The following is a 26,972-nucleotide window of genomic DNA, read 5'->3' as shown; positions in this document are numbered from 1 at the left end:
TTTTATGTGGGATTTTTCCTTTTTTTTTTTTTTTGTTTTAATAATATAGTTTTGGGTATTTGGGATGCTTACCAGAGATCAGAAGTGGGATGTTCCTCAAAAATGTTAATAGGATATTTTTTGTGGCAGCAAATGAACAATGTCCGTGTCTGCGCTGCCCAAAGCTTCGGAGCAGATCCAGAGAGGAGCAGGGCCTGCCATGGGTGTGGTTTGCAGCAGTTTTTAATCCAAGATGTTTCCCAAGAGGGACTCTACTTGCAGTGCCCTTACCTGCCCTCAGCTGGGCTTCACTGAGGGCTCCTTTAGTAAAGAAATGCTGCCATGTACTATGTCCTGCTGTGCCCACCTACAGCCAGTGGTGATGAGGTGAGAAAAGCAACTTTACCTGGAACAGCAGCTTCAAAGTGCTTCAGTGGGACCTGAGGGGAGCCTGACCTGGGTGCTAGATCACAGTGCTGCCAGAGTTTCAGGAATATTTTGTACTTTTTGTAATTTTTGTACTTTTGGAAGTCAATGATAAAGATCCCCGTTGGCTTTTAATACTGGAAAAGTTCAGTTCCAGGTATTGCTCCCACAACATTAAAAGTGTACAGTGACCAGTAATTCTTTTTTAGCCTCCTTTACCAGCACCCTCTGTCCAGTTCTTTGCAATCTGTTTCACTGCCTTTATTTCTATTCTTTCAGTATATTCATGCAATTAGAATACAGAGGCTCATTAGTGTCTGCCTCTAGCAGTGGTGCCCCTTTTGAGATGAGCTGGGAAGTTACAAACTGAGGTGAAATGCTCATTTGAATGGAAAACAGAGCACACTGAAATTATTTCAGCTCTGTAAAGCATGAAGGCATAGAAAAATAAGCTGATTTCTATTACAAATCTTACAGTTTGTTCCCTATTTCATATCTTTTAATAATGCTTGAATGATTCTGCTTGCAAACACGTAGAATCACGGTGAAACTTCTTTTATTTCCTGTGTTTTTTCCCTAAATAAGTTTTCTCTCCCTTCAAACACGCCTCTTTGTTCTCACTGCTCTAGAATTCTTTCATCCTCTTCTCAAAAGCTTCAGAATATGACACACAGCCTCACTTGAAAAGAATGCAGCAGAGGAATGCAGGGTGGGGAGCTGGAGGTATGGAGCAGCATCCACTCAGCACAAAAACACACAACAGGACACTTCCACTGCAAGGCAGGCTGAGGGGGCCTGGGAAAGAAATCACAGATCATTATGGATGGCATGGGAAAAATAAATAGAGGCAATAAAGGAACCAAGTTTCTTATCTGTTTTCTTTTTTGTTTTCTGACAAGAACCTGGCTGCTCAAAACAAACGCACAAAACCGAGAAGTTGTGGAATGTCCTTCCACAGGATGTTGTGGATATGGGACTGTAAATGGGTTCAAAAGGTAATTGGATGAATTTCTGAAGGAAAATTCCATGCAAGAATATGAAGTACGGAGACCCCAGTTCTGTCACAGAAGTCTCTGAGCTGCTGGTGGAGGTGGCAGTGAGTTTGGGGAAGGTGGTGCTGTTGGCTGCTGGCATCCTGTAACCACTTTTGTCCTCTCTGGGGCTCTCCTTGGGATATTTGTGATCCTTCTGATCTCCTTCTCAACATTTTTGATATCTGGCAGCTTTGCTAAATCTGCAGTTTGTTACCTCTGTTGTTTCAAATGTCAGCAGCTGAATTTTGTCCTCCCTTCTAGTCCAAAATTTATCCTGCACAGATGGAGCATTCCTGCTTTTCCATTCCTCTGTCCTTAAATTTGTGTTTAGGAGTAAAATGCTTGAAAAAGTAACTTGCTGCTTCAACCTTTCCAATTTGGAATTTTATTCTGAGCTAACATGTAAAATCATTTTCTAGAGGAGCATTTAAAAGATTCCTCTGTAGCTTTGGTAACTGTTTTATTGCAGTATAACACTCACTGAGGTCCCCTCACGCTGGGCAGTTGCTTTAGCACAGTGAACCACGTTCCTTTGGCCCTGTGGTCTGCACCAACCTGGCAAATGGTTCCTGTTCACCAGCAGTTCTTTTTTGTGATCCAGGATTCCCCCTTACTGCTGATACCTGTTTCTCCTTTCTGTGTATTCCCAGTGAACTGTGTGTCAGCTGTGGGTGTTCTCAAGTGTCACCATTTGCATTACTCTCTGATAGTCCTTTACTACCCTCTTTGGGGTTTTGCCTCATTTTTCTTTAAGTGCAGGATTCAAACAACCACTTTTCTGTGCCAAGTGAGTTTAGAATTAAAGCTTCTCAGAGTCTCCCTTTCCATAACAATACTTATCAATGCAAGTGCATAACTCTTCTATTGATCTTGATACTAAATTTCAGTATCTTTTAATTGTTTTTTAAGCAAATGCTGTTGGAGAAGTGAGGCTGCAGAAGCTCTCCTGTGTGTAATGACAAGCCAGAACGGGAGCAATACTTGCAGTGTATTGTCCTCTGTCCTTGCCTGTTTCCGATTGCTCAGCACCAATTGTTTCCAGCTGCAGCTGTTTTATACAGCTGCCAAAACCACTAATGCCCAACCTGTCTCTACCAACAGAGAGTTTAAAGAAATAATCTTGCCTTTTTTTTTTTCAGTGTTTGAAAGTTGGCAGTGCTTTGGGTGATGATGTGGTTTGCCTGGTGCATTCAGTCCTAGGCCGTGGTGCAGTGGGTGAGCAGGGCAGTGTGGGTGCAGCTCTGTATGCAGCTCAGGCAAGAGCATTTCACATAACTGGGCAAAAAATCTGGAGCCACTGAACACTTGCTGCATTTTGTGCTATTTAAATGCATACTCTGTATCTTAATACTTCAGAAATATTAAGTGCTGCTTGAAGTTCCCTGTTACAACTGTAGTTGTTTTCCATCAGTATTTTTAAACTGCAGTCAGAACAAGGGAAAATGCCTTAAGTACTCGAGGGAGAGAAATAGCCCAGGAAGGACTCGCAGAGCCTTTCCCATGCCCTCAGGCCTGTGCAGGGAGCACTGCTGTCACCCCAGTGCTGTTTGCCTTAAGGAGGCTTTGCAGCAAGTAGAGCTGGTTCTGTTCGATTTGTCAGTGTTCACTCAGGTTTTATGTTCAGTGAACTGTATCTTCTGACCTGTCTTCAAACTCTGCTTATTCTGCTGCCCGACTCTACAGTTCTGGCCCTTTCCCTGAGCTGCTGTTCGATTTCTGATGTTCTCTCTCACCTTCACCACTTGTTGCCTTTTTCTGCCTTCTGGCTCTTTCAACCAATTGAGTTCACTTTTTGATGTATTTTCTTCCTTTAGATTTACATAGTATATGAGTGCCTTTCTCATTGCAAGGTCAAATGGTACTTCACTGAGAAGTCAAAATGTGTGGATTGGCTCTTGTCACAAGCTTAATTTAACCATCATTTATGTTCCTGGAAGTATTCCATTTTTGATCCATTTCATTTATCTTAATACCTGCTTTTAAGCAAAACTTTGACAAATGATAGCAATATGGGGAAGATATTTTAGCATAGTCTTTTGAAAATCATTTTCCTAATATTTGAATTCTAGTCCAGACCAGACTTAAAATAATAGCGTTACAAAATGTCAAACCTGGTAAAGCTATTAAAAAAAGAACAGGAACTTTGACTAATGGCCCATGTATATGGCTTAACATTTAAGTAAAGATTGCATTTCTGACTTGAGCGATGAGAAGAATTCAGCTAAAGCATTTCTCTGCAGCTTCCTGCTGCACTGAGTGTTCTTGTCTGCCTGTAGCTGTGGGAAAAGCTCAGTGCCACACATCTCTGGAATGTTCCAGCTCTGTGTGAGCTGCTGTTCCTGCTCTGCCTGGGGCCACAAGCCCTCTGTGCTGGGCACGCTGGCCCTGGGCTCCAGAGAGGGCTTGTGCTCAAGCTGAGCTGGGCTCTGGGCTCCAGAGGGGGTATGTGCTCAAGCTGAGCTGCCTCCCTGGCCTGAGCACTTGTGTTTTGGGAGGGCTGGTGTTGGACAGGGCAGGATTGTTCTGACAGAGCCATGGAGGGCACTGCTCCTAACTGAGAGTACAGAAGTGGGCATCAAGAGGTGGATCCCCTGCCTTAGCCCAGGAAAGAAGGAGCTGTGGCTGCATTCCCAGGACAGAGGTGCAGCCCATGGCAGTGGGTCACCCCAGGTTCCAGGGCTGCAGAGGCTGCACCAACCAACCCCCTGCCCTTTGGCAGCTGCTGTGCCAGGAAAGGGAGGTGCCATTGGGTTTGTCCTGGGGCTCCTGTGGCAGCTCTGCAGAGTTCTGCAGTGCCTCTGCTGCTGGGCACTCTGGATTTGCCCTTGTCCATGGCATGAAGCTTTCAGCAGAATCTGCCCAGATTTGCCCTTGTCCATGCAGGAAGCTTTCAGCAGGATTTTCCCTTGTCCATGGCATGAAGCTTTCAGCAGGCCCACAGCAGCCTCTGCTCTCAGGAACTTCATTCTGTAGGAGCAGATTCCACTAGGAGAATGCCATGCACACGTTCAATCTGCCACTTTCTCCTCTAAGCCAATTCAATAAGATTTTCTGATAGCCTCTGTGGTACATCCAGGAGTGCTTTTTCCGGTGGGAGGGAATATTTGAGGCTGGCAGCCACAGTTTTAATGTTAGAATTGTTTGGATGTGGGCCTGCACTTGGAGCAGAAAATCCACTGCCATTTCACAGCTTTTTTTGCTGAATGGAAACCAGGGAATTGACATCACCTATTCAAGAGCAAGAAAAATGGCATTAACAGCAGGGTGTAATTTTTTTTTATAGTCCCAAGCTCTCCTTTGTTTGCAATTTTAGCTTAATATATTCATGATACCTTGAAACAGGGGTATGCAATGAGATGGGGGTTTGAAATTGCTTTTGTGGTTGTTTCTGGCTTATATAAATGTATATATTCTCTAAAGATCAAAAGTGACTGGAAAAGAGGATTTGGAAGAGATTACTCATCAAAATGGTATTTTTTTTTGAATACATTTGTGGGGAGGTAGGGAAGAGAAATTTCAAGCTTGGTGTCTCAGACTTTGCTTTTGTTCAGCTTTCTTGGACAAAGAATATCTCGTTTTAACCAAAACTTCTAATAAGCCACTGGAGTGAATATATGCTAACAAAAGTAATGTTAAGTGTTTCAATAAAAGTCTCTCCTGCTAGTTGATCACAGAAGCACAAACTCTGTGGTTATTCCATTAATTCCCCTGAGAGATTCCAGGATACTTTTTCAAGAGCAGATCTACTTTTTTTATACTATTCATTGAAATATATGGATTTTGTTAAATATTTTCAGGTCTCTGTTTTTAATTTTTTATTTGCATATAAAATTTATAAAGTTAGATTATGATAATGCTGTTTCCAGTGTTTCTGAAAATACTTTTAAAGTCTGCCTTGCATGATGTGTCAACTCAAATTATTAGATTTGCATCTTTTTTTCTAGAGCCTGTGCAATTAAAAGCACTTAAATTGTGTTTTATGATAAAGTTCAAGGGAGAAGATATGCCAATTTGTTCATGGCAATTTTAAATCCTGCTTAATACTTTTATTTAAACCCAAAAATGTTCGGTTAGGATTGAAAGGAAAGTGTGGGAAGAAAATGGCAAATCCCAGTGTAGAAGCTGTAGAAAGCTTGTCAGAGTGCTTGAGAAACTTTAAATGGTCTTGTTTAGTTAAACAAGGAATTAGGAATTTGCTTAGGGAAGACGTGGGCTGGGGGTTGTATAAAACAGAATCAGAGAGGTCAGGGGAGATGACAGCAGGGCTGGGATGTGATGGAGAGTTCAAGGATTGAGCTTCTTGTGCAAATGTGGAGAAAGTTATTTCCAGCATTGCTGGGACTCTGGGAGACTTGAAATAGTTCAGTTCATGTCGCAGATTCCTCAAATTTATGCATGTACAAGCAAGGTTTGGTAGCAGGTGAATATTGTAGTTATTTGTTACCTTTTAAACAGCAACAGCATAAGAAAAAAGAAAATGTTTGTATTAATCTAAATGGGAAAGTAGGAGTGGTGTTCGAGTATTTTGTGTTCATACTTGAAGTGAATTTGCTTTATTAAGAATGTTTTATGAGAAGATTTGGAGGAATCTGGAAGAGAATTCTCTGTTAATCCCCAAGTGAAGGTTGAGCCATTCTTCTGCAGAAACAATTTGGAGTCGAAAAATACCCAAATAGAACAATACCCAAAGCAATGAAAGGCCCAGGATTTGTGCCATTTCTCAGCTGTGCCCTGCCCTGTGCTGCAGCAGGAGCTGTCCCATCAGCTTGTCCCAGCTTGGTGGCACCAGGGATATCTGTCCCTAGAAGGGAACAAGGATCCCTAGGAGGGTTACAGTGAAAGATGGAAGCTTAAGCAGCACCATGCACCAGCTAATGAAAGGGATTGAAAAGCATGTTATATTCAAAAACTTGTAATACTTGTATCATGTTTAAAGAAAATTATTCAAACCCTACAACTTCACTAACATTCTTCCTTCCCTTTGCACTCCCCTCACTGATCTTTTGCTAAGAGCTGCTGTAAGGAAATACTTCTCTGCATTTCTCTTGTTCTGTCAGTAATAATGGTGAGCCTGAAACCCCTTCTGCAGTGGCAACTTGCAGTACTTCACTAAATTGTGGCTTTTGGCAGATAAATAGAGTTGGTAAAATTTGTTTTGATCCCCAAAACCCTCATTTATCTTCCCATTAAAAAAAACACATATATATAGATATATGTATATATTCCAGCTTCCATTCTTCGCCTTCAATCTGTAAAAAACAGCATCTGATGTGGTTTCTGTGTTGATTTTCATGATGATTTTTAGCCTGTCAAAGACCTTCTGTCTCAACAACTTTGAAACAAAGATTTTTTGAATAGATGAGGAAGTGCAGCTGCCAGATGAACCGGCACAAGGAACTGGAAGGGGAGGATCTTGCAGATGGTTCTAATGAAACTGGGCAAACAGCAAACGGGGGCGGGGGGAGAGTGGGTTGAAATGCAAATTGCAATCCCAGTGCAAGTTTTGGGGTTAGTTTGTGAAGGAAAGTTGCATAAACAGCCATTTGAGGCTTTGGCACTGGGGGCAGTGTATTGTTGCTCTCAGTTTTTCCTGTTGCCACGCTGCTGCCAGCGTCTCCTTGTCCCTGTGTCCGTGCTGCTACCTGAGCTGGGGTGGCTGTGCCAAGAGCCCTCCTCTGGAAAGGCCCATTCAGCTATTCATAGGGCTTTTAGGAACATGAAATACCAATAACAGGCTAGGTTTTCAGGAGCTGCTGAGAGAGGAAATTGTGCTTGTTGGAGCACAGAGCAGTAAAAATGGAGCAGAGGCTTGTGTTGCTTCATTGTTCCTGTCTGCTATCCCAGAGCCAAAACTGCATTTTGGCCAAGCCTTGATAAACCCTGTGTTTGAAGTTTGTACTACCTGATTCATTCATAAGGATGGAGGGTGACTAGTTGTCATTTCTGTCTTTTCTGCTAATTTTATTCTCTTATTCAATGGTATCGGGTCTGTAATATTAGGCCAGCAATTAATGAATAAAATTGCAGTAGGAGAGATGCACATGAGGGCCAGGATAGCCTCTGGTGGTCTCAAATTCAATCACTACTTCTTGACATGATAATTTGGGATTCTTTGGTGGTTCTTCAGGCTAGAAAATCCTACTGACACCTCATTTCCAAAGCCAAAACAACTAAGTCTTTATTTTTTTTTCTTCCTCATGCTAATCTTTCCCTTCTTCAATGAAAGGAAGAGTGTTTGAGAGCACACAGGCTTTCAGCTCACACAGCAGCCCTTGGGGATGTGTCTTCATCTTGCTGTGTCAAAAGCTTTTCAAATCAGTAGTTCGGGAGCAGCAAATCCTTCCAAGGCATGAGTAACAGATACTTGTTTTATTTAAGAGTCCTTAAGCATGAGCAAGTCATTAAGTACTTCCTTTCTCCCCATGAATCAGTTCTATTTTAAACAGTCATCATGTATTTAATATTTTTTTAAAGTATCAGAAGTTCTGACTTTTAAACTTTTCAGGAGTCTCTCGTGTACCTCTGTGAATTTGTATTAAAAACAAATCTGTCAGGAGCTGTACTGATGCTTTCCCTTTCTCCTCCAAAAGTGGAAATGCTGTGTGTGCAGCATTTCTTTGCCCAAAGGGACAATTTGGAAGTGAAGATATTATTGCTCTGAAAGCAGAGCACATCTCTCCTGGTCAGTGGCTGTGTAATGCCCCCACCTGAGCGGCCTCAGGAGCTCAGCAGCAACCCCCAGCAATGTCCCCCTGGGGGCTGGGAGTTCCTGGGGGCACAGTTTGCTGTGCCAGGGGGTCCCTGCAGCCTCCTGGGCAAAGCTGCCCTGCTCAGGGTGTGTGTGGGACTCCACTGAGGGGATCCCATGGTTTAATGGATGCTTTGCTCATGGATGTTGACCCTGTGATGTTGTCATGCTTCTCTGATTCAGTCCATTTGGAAAGAATGTTTCCCCTCTCTTGACTGTATCATGCAAAAAGGATAACAAACATAAATATTTTTAGTTGGGTATTTTTGCAGGGGTTTGTGTCCAAGATACAGCATGCTGAGACACTAAACAGCACAAGTGTTGCCAGAATCCTTCCAGGCTGGCAAATCTGACAGCCAGCTGAAGGCCAGGGTGAGCTTTTATGATAAAATCAGGCCATGTACTGAACGCTGAAGCATCACCAGTTGTTCACAGCTCAGGAAGAATTCACTTGCAATCATCATGAATAGGAAAAACCTTTCCAAATGAAGCTTTGTTTCCTTGTGGGTTGTGACAGTGTTCACAAGGATCTGGCTCCATGTTTCAGAAGGCTTGATTTATTATTTTATTATATATATTATATTAAAACTATACTCAAAGAATAGAAGAAAGGATTTCATCATAAGGCTGGCTAAGAATAGAAAAAGAAGGAATGAATAACAAAGGCTTGTGGCTCAGACAGACTCTGAGCCAGCTCACTGTGATTGGCCATTAATTAGAAACAATTCTATGAGACCAATCACAGATGCACCTGTTGCATTCCACAGCAGCAGATAATCAATGTTTACATTTTGTTCCTGAGGCCTCTCAGCTTCTCAGGAGGAAGAATCCTAAGGAAAGGATTTTTCATAAAAGATGTCTGTGACAGTGGGTTTGCTTCCATTTTTGCCTCCTTACACAGTCAGCAATCATAATTCAGATGGAGGGGTTTGAAACAGCCTTCCTGTTCCTAATCTTGTGAGGAGGTGCCCCTTTACCCCTGGCTGTCACTCAGCCTGACAGGCCAGGAGCTGCTCCAGCCCTGGCAGCCCCTTGGGATGGGTGCAGGGATGGACTGTGAGGTGTTTGCAGGAATGCTCTGTGATTCATTTGTTGAACATTCCTGCCCTTTGTGCTGCAAGGACAGCAGAGGGGACCAAGGCACATGGCAGCTCTTCACAGGGGCTTCTCCTGCCCCAGCCCCCAGGGAAAGCCAAGGGAGATGCAGAGGGACTCATCTGCAGCATCATTCACTCCAGCCATGTGAATTGCCTCTTTGGAGCAGCTGCTAAAAAGGATTGCACATCATCTTTATTGATTAACTTCAAATGTTTTAAATGGATCTGTAGTACTGGGCACTGGAACAGAAGTGAATATAGAGTGGCTTGAGTCATTTCTTTTTGAGTGGTAGGTTGTGTTTTTCAAGTCCCTGTGCTGCTTGTGAGTACAATGACAACTGTATCTGTGATCTCTGTGCCACCTGTTGCCTTAGCTACCATTCAATGTGCACTGTGCTGGTGTTGGAGATAAAATGTTTTCTGTGGCACCTATGAAACACCTCAGTGATCTCACAAGCCACAGGAACACCAGATTTATATCCAGCTGTGGCAGTGAGTCTCTGCTATCTCCAGCTGTGCAGCTCCACAAGTGGAGGCAAAGGGCAAGGAGAGCCCTTTGTACTGCTGGGCAAAGCCTGCAGAATTTTAGGACAGAAGTACAAACACCTGCATGCAACTAAAATTTAAAAATGCAGGTAACTGTTGATACTTTATTATATAGCTACAGCTCTGGCAATGTTTCCTGGCTTGGAGCTCCCTATAGAGATGTGCCCAGAGGTGCCCACAACCTGGGAACAGGTTCTGCAGGCTGGTGGGCACTAAAGGAGGAGAAATCCATCCCCCTCCTTCCCCAGCCAGCTCCTTGAACTGCAGCATCCTGCATGAATCCACAAAGTTCCCAGTCTCTTGTTCTTCTTGCCCACAAAAAAAAGATTTTGGAAGGGGTTAAAATTTTACACAAACAACATTTCCTTACGCTGAGACTTTAAATAATCTTTCATTGTAGCCATTCTATGCCACAAAGTGTTGGCTGATTTCTCTTTTCTTCAGGGCTCTTTATTTCAAACAACTTGATAATATGCAAAGAAAAAGTTTGCTGCTGTGTGAGGATGTCAGAACTACAAAGGATTGTGGTGTTCCCTTAACATTCCTTCTGGAGGCTTTGCAGGGCTCAGTTCTCATTCCTGTTCTTCTCCTGCATCCTATTTCTGGCTAATCCCATCTGCAAAAGCAAATTGGTTGGTAACACTTGGGTTAGGAGAAGATTCAATCTTCTCCATCCACAGGAAATTTTTTCCTCATCTCTAATATCTCTATTTAGGCAATGAGCCACAAGTTGAAGAAATGATTTAGGGGTGATTCCCTTACCTGCCTTCAATTCCAGGATGTTCACCCTTCTCATTAAGTCCACTGTCAAGCACATAATGTGTGTTTTCTCTTTGGATAATTCTTATTCATCTCACTTGTTGCTGCTCATCTGCAGGGCTATTTCAGAATCTTCCTTTCAAATGTCCTAAAAAGTCCTTTTGTGGTGATAGTCGTTGTCAAGGAGTTCTGGTTGTGCTGCTCAGTCTGTGCCCTCACCAGGCTCTGTTTGCTTTGCACACAAGTTTAAGTGCTTTGCTCCTTGTTATTTGTGGCTTCCCTTACACAAATTATTTGTGTTTGCTTTTTTTCTGCCAACTTTGTCACCCACAAACGTGTTCACACTTGGAGTCACAAGAAGCAGAATACCAGAGGAGGGGAAAAAACCAACCCCACAAACAAAACCCCAGGAGAACTGGACAGAGCTGTTCCCTTGAATAACTCCAAAGAGCTCTGCTCCTTTTCCCAGGAAAAGTCCTTCATTCTTCCAGTGGGTTCTAGAGGCTGTTCCTCAGCCTGTGCCTCCAATCTGCCTTCCTTGCAGAGCTGCAGCAGTGTGCTCCTGGGGAGTGGGAAACAAATGGGAACATTGAGGACCAAAATCTGAGGTGCCAGCTCTGCAGCCAGAATTCTGAAAATAATTCAAATGTGTGTTTTGTAAAAAAAATGCTCTCACAGCATTTAAGAGATCAGGAGGTCACTCAAGGAAAATTTACAATAAATCAGATTTGACATTTGTTTGAATTAATCTTCTTGTCTGTCTTTCACAGAAAATGTTGCTGCCCTGACCAGCAGTAATGAAGAGAAGGGAGTGAAGCGAATTTGTCTGGACAAGTGGGAAGTTTGAAATTTTCAGCAGGATTTATTAGCAGTGGCTGCAGGAGGCTTTGCCAAGCCAACCATTGACATGAGAATGGATTCAGTGCCTCAGACTTAAGTGGTAACTCATTTTTCTGCCATTTTTTTGATTTCCAATACAGTACAGCAGGATAACTTATATTATAGATGATATTGTTTTACTACTACCAGAGTTTAAATAGAGAATCTTACAAGAGGCAAACGTGATTTTGTCAGCTTCATTCATTAGCAAAAAGTTGAAATTTTAGTATCTGGTGCTTTATTCAGTAGTGGAAATTTCTTCCTGTGGTTTTATCCCATGTCTTCATCTTTGAAAAACAAAAAGAGTTTTATCTATTACTGACTGTCTTCCTACCCAATGCCCAGCAAAATGCAGTTTGGAACAGGGCGTAGAAGTAGCTCTGTCCCTGTTTTTTGTTATATTTTAAGTACTTTGTGTGACTCCTGAAACCTGTGGAAAGGTACATTAATTTGGCACACTAGGAAGTTTGCTTTTTTCTGCTGACATTCAATATTTCCTCAAAAATCTTTTTCCATTTTCTTCTTTTCTTTGCTCTTATTTACTTATCTTTTTCTCTGCCATTCATAGCTGGGGATTAAACATCTGAATACTTCTATGCCTGTTCTCCTGAGGTCAGTTTAGTAGTCAGGAATACAAAAGTGTTGTACTTTTTGAAGTTAAATTGGGAGCAGAAAGACCCCCAGGTCTGTCTTGCTGTCCCATTTTGGGCTCTGTGCCTTTGTAACAATGTAGAACTGGCCACTAAAAACAGAAGCTTTTAAATGGGTGAAGGGGAATTACCATGTCTTTATTACCACACCAAGATGATGTTTCCATGTCTTTTGAGGCAAGAGAGTGAAAGGAGGTGTTTGTGCTCTCCTCAAAGCCTCACTAAACCCCAGCTCAGTAGACTCTGCCTTAGTTTGAAAACTGTGATGTAACTGCATATATCAAAAATGACATCTCACCACATTCCTTTCATTTGTCATGAACAAAACAAAGGAAATCTGTTATGTGCTGTGGTTTTGTTTGAAATGCTTATCTCTTATTCTACCCTCTTTTATTTAGAGGGAGAGTGAACAGATCTGACAGTAGTTCTATGTGACTGATGGCAGAAAAATTAGACCAGCATTTCTGAACCTCACACATATAGCTGTTGTTATTTACCAGTCCAGGTGAGGTGTTCACTCCACCCCTGTATCACAGCCTGTGTTAGAGCTTCAATGGGAGAACAGTCAGTGCCCCAGGAGGATTCTGTGAGGTTAAGGGTGGGATTTCAGGAAATGGTCAGCATTAATGTAGCAATTCTGTCTGAAACCCACCCTGTGCTCTGTGGCTGTTGTGAGAGCACAGTCAGAGCAGCACTTAGGAGCCTCCCAACCAAGAGCTCAGAGCCCAGCGAGTGCACCAGGTGCTCAGGAGGCTGCCAGGTTCCTCCCTCACTGAGTTCCCCTCTTTAGGAGCTGTCTGGTTTGTTGCCAGAGTTGTTTCTATACTGTGTCAGTGTCTTCTGCTGCATTGGCAGGAAGGGAGGGCTTGCAGATTCCATCTGTCTGCAGTGGTGACAAATGGAGCTCAAAAAGAACTTAAAAGAAAAATGTTTTTCTTCTTTCAAGATTTCAGATTTACTGTGCTCTCCTTAGTGCCTTTTCTCTGTTGTTCCCTGTAGCCCTGCAGTCCTTTCTCTTTGAAGGTGTGCACAGATCCTCAGATATGATTCACTCACGTGTCTAATGAGAACAAGAAAAAGACAGTTCCAGCTCTAATGACTGTTTTGGAAAAGTTTTGGAGCTGGAGCACCTCACTAGGATGTTTGGTTTCTGTAGGGCACTTTAGAGCCACAAATATGAGCAGCACAAGTTACAAAGCAGTCCTAGTCACAAACTCTTGCCCATTCTTACAAAGGAAAATGCACCCCCTTGGCTTGTCTGTATGCAGGCAGTCAGGAGGGGATACAAACACATTCTAACCACCATCATTAGAGGAAACATTCCTAGGAAACTGAAAGGTGATGTTTTTTCTGCTCCCTTGTACATCCCTGCCTGGCAGAGCAACTTCTTTGTGCATTCAGCCTTTGACAAAACAGCACTAACTGTAAATCTGCTGGGGACAAGGACTTCAGCTGAGCAAATAGGTTCCCATAATTGTTTCTGCATTCAAATTACTATTATTTAGCTGATAAAAGTGACAATCAGAGGCCCAGAAACAGGGAGAACAATGCTATGGATAGATTCCTCTGCTGACACAGGAAGATGTTCATCAGCTGAACAGCAAGGGGTTTTTGCAGTTGAGGGAACAGCTGGGTGGGATGAGCCTGGGAAGAGCCAGGGCTTGCTGCTCTGGGCAGACAGATCTCCTTCCTGCATCTCCTTCCTGCTGGAGATGCTCTGGAGTGGCCTAGGTGGGAACTGATGGAGTGCACAAATTCTTTCTGTCTCTGAGAGCAGCTGGAGGATGTTGCCTGGGAGGTGCTCTTGGCTCAGGGATTTTACATGGGAGGGTTTTCTCTCAGCTTGAGAACACATTTTTTCCGCTTGACTCACTGACTGAAATCTGAATGAGTGATAAAATTTCTAAAAGTAATGTTGAATTGGTTGGAAAAATAAAAACTGCATTTATCATCAGGAAGGAAGGACAAAGTAAGGGGAAAGATTCAATGAAGAGGAAGTCACCACCTTCCCAGGAACAATGGGAGGCTGTGGGCAGCTCACACACCTCAGCCTGCCTGGCTCTGCAGCCACACTGAGGATTCTTCTGAGGCCCTGTCAGGCTCCTGTCCCACACACAGGACCCACACACATTCTGTGGGATGCTTTCATTGAGGAGGCTGCACCAGGAACGTGCTTGCAGAGCTTCCCTCACTGTACAGAGCTCGAGCCCGTGTGGGCATGAAAGGAGGCTGCCCACTGACTCCTGCAGGAGCCATTCCTTTCCAGGAACAACACCAGCCTTTGTTGCTTCTCTTTGCCTTGGCACAAAGAACAAGGAAGGAGCAGAAAATGCTGGCACTGAAGAGGAGCCATGTGAGCTGCAGATAAAGTGAGGTATCTGCAGGGACAGGCAGGGGCTACTGACTTAGATGGATTTTTAGGATAATAATAACCATAATAACATTCTTTTAATGATCTTACATTTCTATAGTGCATTTCCTGTGTGCATTCCTGAACAGTTTTCCACCCTCCAAGTGCTGTATAATTTCTGTGTGCTTGCAGTTTGGAGAAGCTTTGGGCACAGAGCTGGGTGTGCTCCCCTGCAGAACAGGCCAGCTGCTTCCCTCTCAGGGCAAAACAGGGAGCACAGGGGAACATTTGAACTGCAATTGCACATGCACAAAAGAAAGATGCAAAATTGAGGATATTGATCTCAAAAGAAGCTGAAGATACTGAAGGCAGGATCTGTTTGAGTTGGTGGTTAAGAAAAAATTACTTTTTTTCTTCCAGAGACCAGGCTTGTTCATTTGTCAAGTTCAACCAGGCTTTTCCAGCTGAGGTTTTAATGGCTGAAGGCTGATTCCAAATGGAAACATTGACAGACTAAGCAACAATAACTTAATATTTTTTCCATGTCCCTATATGCACTTCTTTCCAGAGGGCAGTTCAGATTTTTCACGCTTGCAGGAATCTCTGTTTTCACTTGGACTTATCTCTGAAATGTGCCCATCACAGGTGTGTTAAAAATTCTGTCCTTGTCAGTTTAGCTGATAGAAGGCAGCTGAGGCTGTGTTTGCTTGGATTAATGCTGGTGTGATGGCTGGAAATTTCAAATAAACAGGACAAAATGGAAAAATTATCTTGTAATTGTGTGGGACTCCTGGTCTTCATTTTGGCCATGCCCCTGTAAGTTCCATCCAAGCAGATCTGCTGCTGGGGGTCTTGTAGCTCCTTTTGAGATGGGATGGCAGATTGCTTATTGCAGGAGGAGGGAATTCTCAGTGGCTGGGAGGTGAGAGGCCTTGCTTAGGGTGGGGTCTCCTGCTTTCATTTGCTCCATGTTTGTAACAAATTCACTTTCCCTGAATTTCCATCATGTGAAACTTGTGTCTTTAACTCTGTCATTTCTTTTATCAGCTGCTCAGTTGGTGATAATTGCATTGTGTTTTTCATACTGGGTCCTTTCATTTTTCTCTAGTCTGGTATTATGTGATGTGGCCTTGGCAAGAAACACATTCCCATTCTTCCAAACAAAAAAAAAAAAAAATCCCAAGCCAAAAAAAGAAACCTGCATACAGTTCAGACCCTGCTAATTAAGAAAAGTATGAACTTCTAGGTGAAAAAAATAATTATCACATTTGAACCTGCTGCAGGCAATAATCATTTCCATGGAATGCAGCTAGTGCCACTGTGCCAGGGTTCTGGGCAGTGCTGGTACTACAGCACCCACCTCATCCAGGGAGCTGCTGCAGCAGCACTTCTTATGCCCCCTTTAACACAAAATAATTGGAGTTTTGGAGGCTTCTCAGATTCCAAAGGTTTCTTCACTTTATCCAGAATGCAGCTTTTTCTCTCAAACATGCATTTCCCTGGAGCTGGACTAGATGACCTCCAGCCACCCCTTCACCCCTAATGATCCTGTGATTCCTTAACCCTCCCCAGAATAAGTCTGAAAATGCTCTCAGAACCAGCTGGTGATGGTGCACAGTCTTTGTTCCTTTGCTCTTCCAAAGAGGAGTTCTTTCAGCCCAATCATCTCTATCTTAAATATGAACATTAGCATATCTATATTTTAAGCAGAAATACTTCACAGGCAAATAGGCAGGGCTTTAAAGAGACTTCAAAATATTTCCAAAAATACCTGCCTTGCTTTCTTTTTCAGCCTTGTCTTATGTATCATTCTCTATATGAGTTAACCTACTTTTTTTGCTAAGCTTTTATTTTTGTTCTGTTGCTTTCCATTTCTGGTGATATAAATTCTGTGTATTCTCTTGGGGAGAACTGCAGGTTACACTTTAACTTGCACTGTGGTGGCAGTGCTTTGTGATTTACATTACAGTGGCATTCCAAAGATATTTCACAAAATTCAGACTTTTCCTGCTGAAGGAGCGTGGTAGGCCATGTGCAAACATAACTGGGATTGTTTATTTTCCCATTAGTAGATAAGAAGGTGCAAGGATAAATAAAATACAAAATGAAAAGAATCCCTATTCCGGATTCTTTGGATTTCTGCCTCCCCACCCAGATGTTTGGAGAGCACTGCAGGCTGCTGAGGTGCATGCTGTTGTCTGCTGCACTGCCCTACCCAAGCTCTAACAATTCCTGAATAGTTCTGTTCCTCTTTTACTGTGGCTTTGCTGTGCTGCATTGCTGTTCTTATGAACAGCTTTGCCAGGTTAAAATACTTCAGATTTTTCACAGTGATTTCTTGAATTAGTAAGTAGGAATAAAAGTACCACTTGATAAGCAGGAGTTTTCTTGATAAGCAGTTTGTTTTCTCCTATCAGTGCAGCTGTAAACCAGTCAGAGGGACTGAATCTGTCCAAAAATCCCTGTTTGCAGGGAAAGCACTGCTGAAAGTGGAACTGAGACAGACAACTTTCTCTTGTTGGGACTGACTTCTTCTTTCAGTTTTTTGCTGAGAGCACAGTTCAGGTACCTCACAATCTAAACATGTATTGTTCCATGCAGGAGGAGAAGTGCATCAGCAGTTCTGACTTTCAGACATTTCAGACTTCTTGAGCACTGTCTCTGCTGTCTCCTCCTGTAATTGTTTCAGATATGTGCACAGTCAAATCAGGATATTTGGTTTTCAGCATAGAACTGTTTGCTTTCAACATCCATATAAAGCTTACTGAGGAGGCTACACCCACCCACCAATTTAAAGATGCCATACTCTGAGAAATAAACAGGTATTAAATGCCCACTGGAGCAGTCTGGGGTGTATTTATTACATCACTGTTGTGATTTCAGTGTATTTAAGTTTAGGGCTTCAAGTGAGTGAATTTACAGGTATTAAATGCATCAAAATTTATGAGTTTGCCTTGTTATGTAAAAGACATTTCTTCTGCAGCTGAAGAAAGATGGCACCAAGCTCACTGAAGGAAAAATAGTCCTTGCCTGACTATGACTCTGTGTTACTGATTTTCAAGAGTTTAGCTGATAATATTCATTAAACTTGATGCTGGTGATGGATACAAAAATTAACCTTGAATATCTGGTAGTGACATACTTGAGTCTTGCATCAGTCAGTATTCAGTTAATTATCTAAGTATCAGTGCAGAGAGAGCAGGCTCCAGCTGGCTGTAATTAGGGCTGGATTGTTCCATGCCTTCAAGACAATTTTTACATTCATGGGATCTGCAGCTTTCTGTTGTCCTTATTTCCTGCAACATAAAAGCACTTGTGTGTCAAAGAATGAAAGGGGGCAGAGAGTGAGAGAGGCTGTGCAGATAAATCTCATTAACATCCCTGACAGTTTGGCTGAGAAATAGGCATTGCAAGATCTAAATAATTTTTTTAAAAAACAAAGATGGAAAACAACCCCCAGGAGCCATAGACAGAAGATGTTATTTCACTTGCCTGGAAGACAAGGCGGATCTTTAGAAAGCACAGTGGGTTTTATAAAAGCTGAAATCTGCTCTGTAAATTTTGGTGTAATGAGAGACCAGCAGGCTGTGCAGGAAGAAGGTTGGATGGCAGACCAGGATGCAGCACTGCCAGGGCCAGAGGTGCCAGCCCCTTGGTGCAGTGCAGGCTCTGGGGTTTGCCCTTGTGCTGCTGAGCTCCCAGCTCTGTAGGGCTGCACTGGCTCCCAGGGATGTCCTGCCTTGGGGAGACACTCCTCAGCTCCCTTGAGGTCATCATGACCTGTGCAGCCTCTATTTCAGCTCATGAGCAACACTGGCAAGTTTTCAAATTATTCCTCTATTTGGGGAAGAAACAGCCTTCTGTGTAGTTTGCATGTAAAATTGCATGTTGGTATTTCAGTGGGATCCAGTGGGGAAGGTTTGTGCCAGCAGCCGGGAGGGAAAAGTGCAGTCAGTGTGAGCCCAAGGACTTCAGGACAGGATCTGTTCAGGCCATGATGCTGCACAAAACCTGCTGAAACCTCTCCTGGCACTTCTGGGGAGCAGGGGGAGGCAGAGGCCCAGCAGCCTCCCATGCTGGTGCTCACTGCTGATGTCCTTCACCTGACAGAAATCCACCCTCCCTCCTCACCCTCAGCGCAGCTGCTGCAGTTTGAAAGCTGGGGCTGTTCACAGGTGTCATGGAGGTGAGCATGGCCATCTCATTTAGCTTAAGGAAGGTAACAAAGCCAGTTAAATTCCTTCTTTATTTGGTGCAGATTAAATACTGTCACAAGCAGTACTAGTTGCATGTGTGTTTCTGCTCAGGTTGGCTCTGTGCAGGCATCCCCAGCAGTGCTGTGCAGGGACCTGAGCTGCATTTAGCAAATGCTTTTGCCATGTGGTCACAGAACTGCAATACTGAGCTGTGTCTGAGCCACCATCCTGCAGTGCCCTGGCACTGGCTGAACACAGACAATCTGTGTGTCACAGCACTTCAGTGGGGCAAGGCTGAAGTGTGGAATATACACCCAAGAAAATAATTTTATTTTGTGTGCTGAAAAAAACCTTGTAAATTTTCTTTTGTGCACTTGATTATTAATAGAGAATTAATGTTTTGCTGCCTGGACAAGAATGCTTTACTTACTGACCTGCTTCTGTGAAAGTTTCTATTCTCTGAGTATAGAATTTAAAATCACAGATTCTGCTGATTGACTGAAACAAAGTCTGTCAATCCTCAGTATCTCATTAATTTCCTTGAAACGTTCCTATGACAGCTGTGCAAAAGCAGCTGGAGATAAGAAAGTGATCCCAGTCTGTAAGTACAGCCCTGCTCAGCTCAGCCATCCAGCAGAGCCATGGTTTGATGTTATTCAGCCTAGGGATGAGCTGTGAGCAAGGGCACTTGGTGAGCTCTTCTCCCCCATTACAGAATCAGAGAATTGTTAAGGTTGAAAAAGACCCTTATGGTCATTGTGTCCAACCACTGACACATCACTGCCAGCTCCACCACTAACCCATGTCCCCAAATGTAGGAGGACACAGTATGGGTAATGTAGAATGTAATCTTATCCCCCAACGAGTTGCAGCTGGACCCTATTACTAAAGATTAAGAGCAGGCCAGATGATAACAGGCAACACCTGTAGCCAATAAGAACTGGTGGTATAAAAGAGTGGATTGGTGGGAACTGAAGTCAGAGGAGTGAGAGAAGTCAGAGGAGTCAGGTGGCTGCTGCAAGGACAGGAACAGTCAGTGCTCAGAGGAGAAACATCAAGGAGGTATGAAATCTGTGCACCATAATGACAGTAGAACTGTTGTGATATGTAAGACAACACCCAAATCCATATCCACAAGGCTTTTAAACCCCCCAGGCATGGTGACTCCACCACTGCCCTCAGCAGCCTCTGCCAGGCTGGACAGCCCTTTCAGGGAAGACATTTTTCTCTAATTTCCAACCTAAAGCTCCCCTGCACTTTGTGTCTTCCTTGCTGTGAGGGGCTCCCAGGTGAGCCCAGGGTGTGAGGTGTGGCCTCAGCAGAGCCCAGCACAGGGGACGGATGGTCACTGCCCTGCTCCTGCTGCCACAGCACTGCTGGCACTGCCCAGGGGCCATTGGCCTTGTTGCCCACCTGGGCACACCTGGGCTTGTGTTCAGCTGTGCCCAGTCCTTCCTGCTGGGGAGCTTTCCAGTCTCTCTGCCCCAGCCTGTAGCACTGCAGGGAGTTGTGAGCCAGGGACAGCGCCCAGCTCTTCACCCTGCTGAACCTCATAGAGTTGGCCTTGGCCCATGGATCTGGCCTGTCCTGGTCCCTGTGCAGAGCCCTCCAGCAGGTGAACATTCCCACCCCATCCAGTGCTTCTGCCACCTCAATCCCCTCAGGCCAGCCCTTCTCCTTCCCTTTAGCCTGGGTTAGCACTTGGTAGCCAAAGGACAGGGAGGCACAGGGGAAGTGCCTGAAGTCCTTTCTTCCCCACAGAAACTCCCTTTCCTCAGTTTGATTTCCAGCAGGGGACTTGGCTTGGCTGCAGGGCCCCACAGGCACCAGTGCTGGCAGCACAGTTGGGCAGTGCTCCAAGGTTAAACAAACGAGCAGTGGGACTGTGACAGGTTCCATTGTGTTTGCAGGACACACAGCCACTGGCTCCATTTTGCATGTCTGTATTTCAGTGGTTTCCAGAAAATCTAAAGATATATTTTCCAGGAAATTAAGAGAATTTGGTTATGATGGCAAAATGTTAAAGGTACAACTTGCAGCAAAATCCAGGAGCTCTTGAGAAGCTCCTCCACTGTTTTGTGGTTCATGAGGTGATTCATCCCAGGGACCCTGCCTTCCCAACTGCCTCAGCTCATGCAGAAGTTTAAGCCTGTCTATGTTGCAACTTCAGCATAAGGGATAATGGTTCCTAATTGTTGAGTAGCACATTGAGTGCAGTAAGTGCTGACCTCTCTCTGCAGCACTGTGCCACAGAAGGAATGGCTTTCGTGTTGAAACCCAATTGGAGAGGCTGTAATGCTTCATGCATCATTTTAATGGCACTCTCAAAAAGCCTGGTATCTCGGTATGTCATTATCTCAGACTCTGCAGTTGTTGTTTCTTATTTAAATGTCCTATCTCACTTGAGATTTAATGTAATTAGAACCAGCCTGTGGAAAAATCTTTTTCTATTATGTCTTAGCTATTGTTCCAGTCAAGATGGTAAAGCAAATCAAACAGGATATAATGAAAATGATAAAACCATTTGCAAGAGGCAGTTTTCCTGAGGGAAGCAAAAGGCAGCACCACTTTTCATTTTGCTTTGTAATTCTAAACATGGCATGGGCCTGGAGTGACTCCACAGAGACCTGTCCAATCCACCTGAGAGCACAGACAGGTACAGCTGGCAGGAATCTGCCTTGGCTGATCCAGCAGGGAACCAGAGCAATAAGCTTCTTCCACTGTTACTGCTGCTGTCCCAGCCTGTTCTGCCAGCAGTGGGTCTGCTTGCCAGCCAAGGTGTGTGTGAAGGAGCTGGGCCTGCAGTAATAAACATCTGAGATTGTTATTTTTTCCTCGAGCTGCAGCATCCTGGCTGGGGAGGGTCATCCAGACTGTGGGGTCTGCAAAGGCACTGGTACCCACAGCCAGGTGTAACATGTGTCTGCAGCAGGAACTGCTGTGTCTCCTGTGGAAGGAGAGGAAAAAGTGGCCAAGGCTTTCTTGGTCTGCCTTGGAGGCCACATCACAGCAAGGCAGGAGCCCTGACTGCTGTCTCTGCTGGGTGATTTCTGAGCAGTTCAGGTGTTACTGTTCCACATCTCTTGGCTTTTTTATCAGGTTTATCATTTGACATCAAAGCTGTTTTACAATGTATTTTCTCTTTGGCGCACAAGCCACTTGTGAGCAGGTTTTGTGTTGTCAGCACGTGTTACAGAAATCCATATTCATTCCCAGCAGTATTGATAAATTCATCTCTGAGAGGCTTTGATGCAGGGCTGTGTGCCAAGGCCAGAGCTGGACAGGCAGTGCCTGCACGGAGGCTGGCAGGGCCCTCAGCCCTGCTGGGTCAGAGGGGATGTGTGGGATGCACATTCTCTGAACCTGAGAGAAGCAGAGAACAGAATGATCAAAACAGTTCTTATCTCATTGGCTGCTCCTGTGCTGTGCCAGAGTAGAAAGCAGTATGGAGATTGTTACCCACAGCGATGGTGGCTCGGTTCCTTGGCCTGTTGGTCAGCAGACAGTCACAAGATTCTGTGCAGATCCAGTTTAGATGTAGTGTAATATAGTATAGAATAATATAGCATAATGAAGTAATTAATTAGCCTTCAGCTGTCCATGGAGCCCTCCTCATCTTTCTCCCCCTTGGCTGGGGTTGCCTTGTTTCCCATAGGGATGGATCCAGTGCCCCTGGCACAAAGCCTCTGCTCCAGACAGTGCTGCTGCTCTGGTCTTGGCCTTACCTGGGACCATGGGCTTTGGAGTGCAGAGTGCAGCAGCTCAATCTGTCTTCACACCAATGTCAGAAGCAACAGATCAGGCTTGCTTTTCAAAAGCCAATGATGTAAAAATTCAAAGGATCAAAATGCAAGTAATTCAAATGATCAGAGAAATCATTAGGTTAATACCTGCAAACTATTGTGTAACTTCAGATGTAATGAAAAAAGAAAATCTACCTGAAAAAAATCTCTTTTTTTGTATGTTTCTGGGTTTGGTGCTGACTAATTTATAGCTCACCTGTGCACAAGTGTGCCTCTTTTGTTACCTTGATCTCTTTGGAATTCGAGAAACAGTAGTTTCTTCCTCTCCCCTTCTCCCTGCTCCTTTCTTGTAAAGAAATGATTAAATACTCAGAGTACAAATGCTGCACATGAATATTTATAAGAACTTTTATAACATTTAGCAAGGCAATGCTTCATGGCTGTCTCTTTCTGAATGCACATAAGAAAGTGCCATAATTTCTTCGAAGCTGCACTGAGTCCTTATTTGCTACTGGGTTGGCAGGAGCTGGAGGCTCCTCAGGGCTGCAGTCACTGATGATGACAAAACACAGAGATCATTGGGGTGTTTCCTACTTTTCTGTTAAAGCACTTGGCTTATATTTAATATCTCATAAGAACACATTTTTCATGCATCATTTACATTCAAGTTGCAGAAAATTGCTAGGTAGAAATCTTGCTACTGGCATTGGATAAATACCTGATTCCTGTGTTGATCCTTTGGTCTGGGAAGAAACAAAGTTAAATGTCTTCTGCTGGAATACTGACACTGTGGGACAATTGAGTGGCCCTGGAGCACACTGTGCAAAGCACTTGGAGGGTCCTCCTGTTAATGCAGAAGTGCTTTAGCCTCCACTTCTCTGCATATTGTCTCTCTGGAGTAGGGCATCCTGTGCATACCTAATTGCCTGTGTAATGCCTCAGAGTGTTGTCACACACCCACTTGTAAAAAGCAAATGGAAACTAGTAGCTCTTAATAGCAGATTTATCCCCTTGACATCCTGAAAGAATTTAGATCAGATTAAGCACAAGAGGAGAAAGAAGAAAGGCTTTAGGAATAAGTAAAAAGGAGAGGGGGTTAGAGTTGTGATTTGTTAAAGCTGAAGATAATTTTAGAATTGGGTTTGGAAGTCCCTTGCTCGTAATCCTATTGTAACCTCTCCCCTTCTCCCTTATAAAATAATTGCCATAAATTGCATGTTCTCATGTCCACAGGGTTACTATAGGAATTGAAGACTTGCAGTGTTTTTTAAAGCTGGAGTGCATGATGTGGGTTGGAAGTTACCTGCTGGAGTTTGGCACAGCATGTGTGGGTCTGTGTGAGGGGCTGCTGAAATGCCCCCCATGCTGACAGACCCACTGGGGGCAGAATGGGCACCAGCCCCAAGCCAGGGCTGTGGCAGAGCTGTGACCTCCTGTGGGTCTGCTCCAGCAGGGCCTGCCTGGGTGTTACTCCTGGGTGTTACTCACCTTCCCCACTGGCTACTCACAGGCTGCTCTCTGTGGGGTGGCCTTAAACCATCCCCACTTTAACATCTTTCACTGGATCAGCTGGCTAACTTAATTCTTCCTGGAATTCATTCATAGTATAATATTTCTGGTTTGTAATAATATTTTCTCAGCTTTAAGTCCCCTTTTATCTGTCACACTTAATTTAGCTTTCTGCCTGGGATGTATCTTCTGTAGATCTCAATCTGGAGATGTCAGAATATCCCAATGGATCTGATACTTGTGATTTCTTCCCTTTTGTGTGTGTGTTTATAAATATCTCTAATTTATACTTCTCTGCTACAGCACTGTGCAAACTATAGAGGTGTATTTTTAAAGAAGGCACCACTTATGTGACTTTAAGCCCTGAACCACTACTGTACTTAATTTTTAGATAGTGATTTTGATCTCCTTCCCAGATGTTTTGGGCACAGTAATTATTAGAATTATTTTCATCATTAGCAGAGGACAATTTGTTTAAATTTCAGTTAAAGCTGTACACTTGTGGCATTACTTTTATCACCAGATATTACAATAATAATATTGAAAGATATTAATGCTCTCAGTTGGGCATTACTTGTGCAAAATTTTTTTACCTGGTGCATGACCTGCGAGCATGTCAGAGTCAGAACTTGGTTACCTCTGTAAGAAAAGGATGTACTCACCTGAGAACTCCTGGAGTGTGTTTTGCAGTAGGTATAATTCAGGAAGATGCTCCCATGTTTGCATCTACAAGGAAACAAAGGTATTGTCCACGTTGGTGTGGAGCAGCTCATCAAATCCAACCAACCAGATTAAAAAAACTGTAGTCCTTGGATACTAATATCTACAAGAGTTTTCAAATCACATTTTTCATAGGGAAAATTGAAATTGCATTTCCAAAAAAAATTAGTATGACAGCTCTTCCTAATTTATTTCTTTGCAGTGAATTTTCAGTAAAAATGAAGCGTGCACCAGGGAATGCATAGGCATAGCAAGTGGTAAAATTCCAGGGACCTTTAGAGACTTTCATCTGTCTCTGGTCCCTGGCATATTACAGGTTTGTGGAGATTTGAGGCAGAATTTATTTTATTACTTCTACAGAGCTTCAGACTGAAATCATCCATCATAGCCTATGAGACAAAGGCCTTGACTGAAGCAGGGAACTTGCTGCTGGAGTTTGGTGTGTGACTGCAGAGTGTCCTGGAGTTTGGTGTGTGACTGTAGGATGTCCTGGAGCTTGGTGTGTGACTGCAGAGTGTCCTGGAGCTTGGTGTGTGACTGCAGAGTGTCCTGGAGCTTGGTGTGTGACTGCAGGGTGTCCTGGAGCTTGGTGTGTGACTGCAGAGTGTCCTGGAGCTTGGTGTGTGACTGCAGAGTGTCCTGGAGCTTGGTGTGTGGCTGCAGGATGTCCTGGAGCTTGGTGTGTGACTGCAGGATGTCCTGGAGCTTGGTGTGTGACTGCAGGATGTCCTGGAGCTTGGTGTGTGACTGCAGAGTGTCCTGGAGCTTGGTGTGTGACTGCAGGATGTCCTGGAGCTTGGTGTGTGACTGCAGAGTGTCCTGGAGCTTGGTGTGTGACTGCAGGATGTCCTGGAGTTTGGTGTGTGGCTGCAGAGTGTCCTGGAGCTTGGTGTGTGGCTGCAGAGCAGGGGCTGCAGGAATTGCTGCCACGAGGGGAGGGGAGGGATCTGCCTGCCCCTCCTTCAGCCCAGGCACTAATGATGCCTCACTTCAGCAGGCAGCCATCTCATTATCTCTGCCAAGTCTCCTCTGCCCTTTTCCTTTCCCGTTCTTCTTTCTCCAAGTTTAGCAAGTAATTAAAAGAGTACAGTGGCTGAGGAGTGAAAAGGGAATTTTTCCAAATGCTGTTCCTTGTAAAGTGTAATACATCGCCCACACCTCCCAGGGCAGTGATTGAAGATCTCCTCACATTTGTCTTACTTGAGATTTAAGCAAAATCATCTGCTGAGCATTTCAGTCTATCCATGTGCATTACAATCCATCCAGGCTCCCTGAAAAGAAAAATGGGAAAATAAGACGTGGTTAATGTCCCGGGCTTTATGTGGAGAGCAGAGATTTCACATCGGGCATTAGAGGCAGAGGCCCCAGTCCATCTCCTGACTACACAGAGCTAATTAGCATTGAGAGCCCGTCCTTTTGTTGGATTAGCCCGGCCTTGGAAGAGCTCTGGGCTGGAGCAGCAGTGCAGGGAGCTGGGGCTGCCTGGCTGTGGCACTGCACTGTGTCCTGGCAGGGCAGGGGCTCCGTTTGGAAGCCCCCCAAAAGCCAAGCCTTGCTTTGGCATAGCCACAGGTGAACAGAAGTTGTGCAGAGCTGCTCCTCACAACCACTGTCTCTCCACTTTACTCTTCCTGTTCCTGCAGTACCATATGGAAGTAAGGAAATTACTTTGCTCTCTGAAGAAAGGAAGAAGAAACAAGTATTTTTATGTAGCAAAAATGTTTGTATTAACATGTAGTTTGAAGACCTGCACAGCACAGAGCAGATCTGCTTCAGTTTCTCAGCTCTGCTGTATGAAGCAATCACGAGGCCAATCCTACACCTGTATCCAGGCAGCTGATAAATCTCCTATTATTAACTTCACCTTTTTGATTTTTTTTTTAACATACATAATTCTGGCATCTAAACAACTCCTCTGCCTTTATTGAGTTTGACATACTGCAATTTCTCTCAAAATTAAGGCTTTGGGATCCTTGTTCACATACCAGGTTTCAACAAAAGGCTTTATAAAACAGCTGGCTTTAAAAGCTGAGTGATTGTCAGATAAGAAATGATTTGTGCTTGAAACAGTCATAGAAGGTGAAGTTAGTAGTGACTCATTTTCTGGTTATGCCAAAAAATATTTCTGCAAATTACTGAAATCAAAAAAATTTAGCATTTAATCTTTATTCACATTACTGAGACTGGTTTTTCTGTTGAATAACTGCTGGATACTATTGCAAACAAAAGACTTGCTTTTTAAAATGACTTTAACATAAAATACAAATTTCTTGTGTTTGAAAAACCATGTTTCCTGTCTTCCTTGTGCCTCTGTATATCATCTTTGCAGATGCTGG

The 26,972-nt window shown here is 43.8% G+C and overlaps 1 protein-coding gene across 5 annotated transcripts in view; it reads left to right on the top strand.

Annotated features, from left to right (window-relative positions):
• Positions 1-26,972, top strand: part of PEAK1 (pseudopodium enriched atypical kinase 1) — a 105,643-nt gene that overhangs the window by 36,381 nt on the left and 42,290 nt on the right. For all 5 annotated transcript variants that reach the window (XM_054272452.1, XM_054272454.1, XM_054272450.1 and 2 more), the window contains exon 2: positions 11,360-11,529. The gene's annotated coding sequence lies outside the window, so the exon portion shown is untranslated. The remainder of the gene's footprint in view (positions 1-11,359; positions 11,530-26,972) is intronic.

Source organism: Melozone crissalis, unplaced genomic scaffold, assembly GCF_028551555.1.
Source record: "Melozone crissalis strain CALT ecotype California unplaced genomic scaffold, PUWL_Pcris_2 ptg000014l_1, whole genome shotgun sequence".
NCBI classification, from domain to species: Eukaryota; Metazoa; Chordata; class Aves; order Passeriformes; family Passerellidae; genus Melozone; species Melozone crissalis.
The sequence above is the reverse complement of the archived record's forward strand: the minus strand, read 5'-3'. Positions and strand labels throughout refer to the sequence as shown.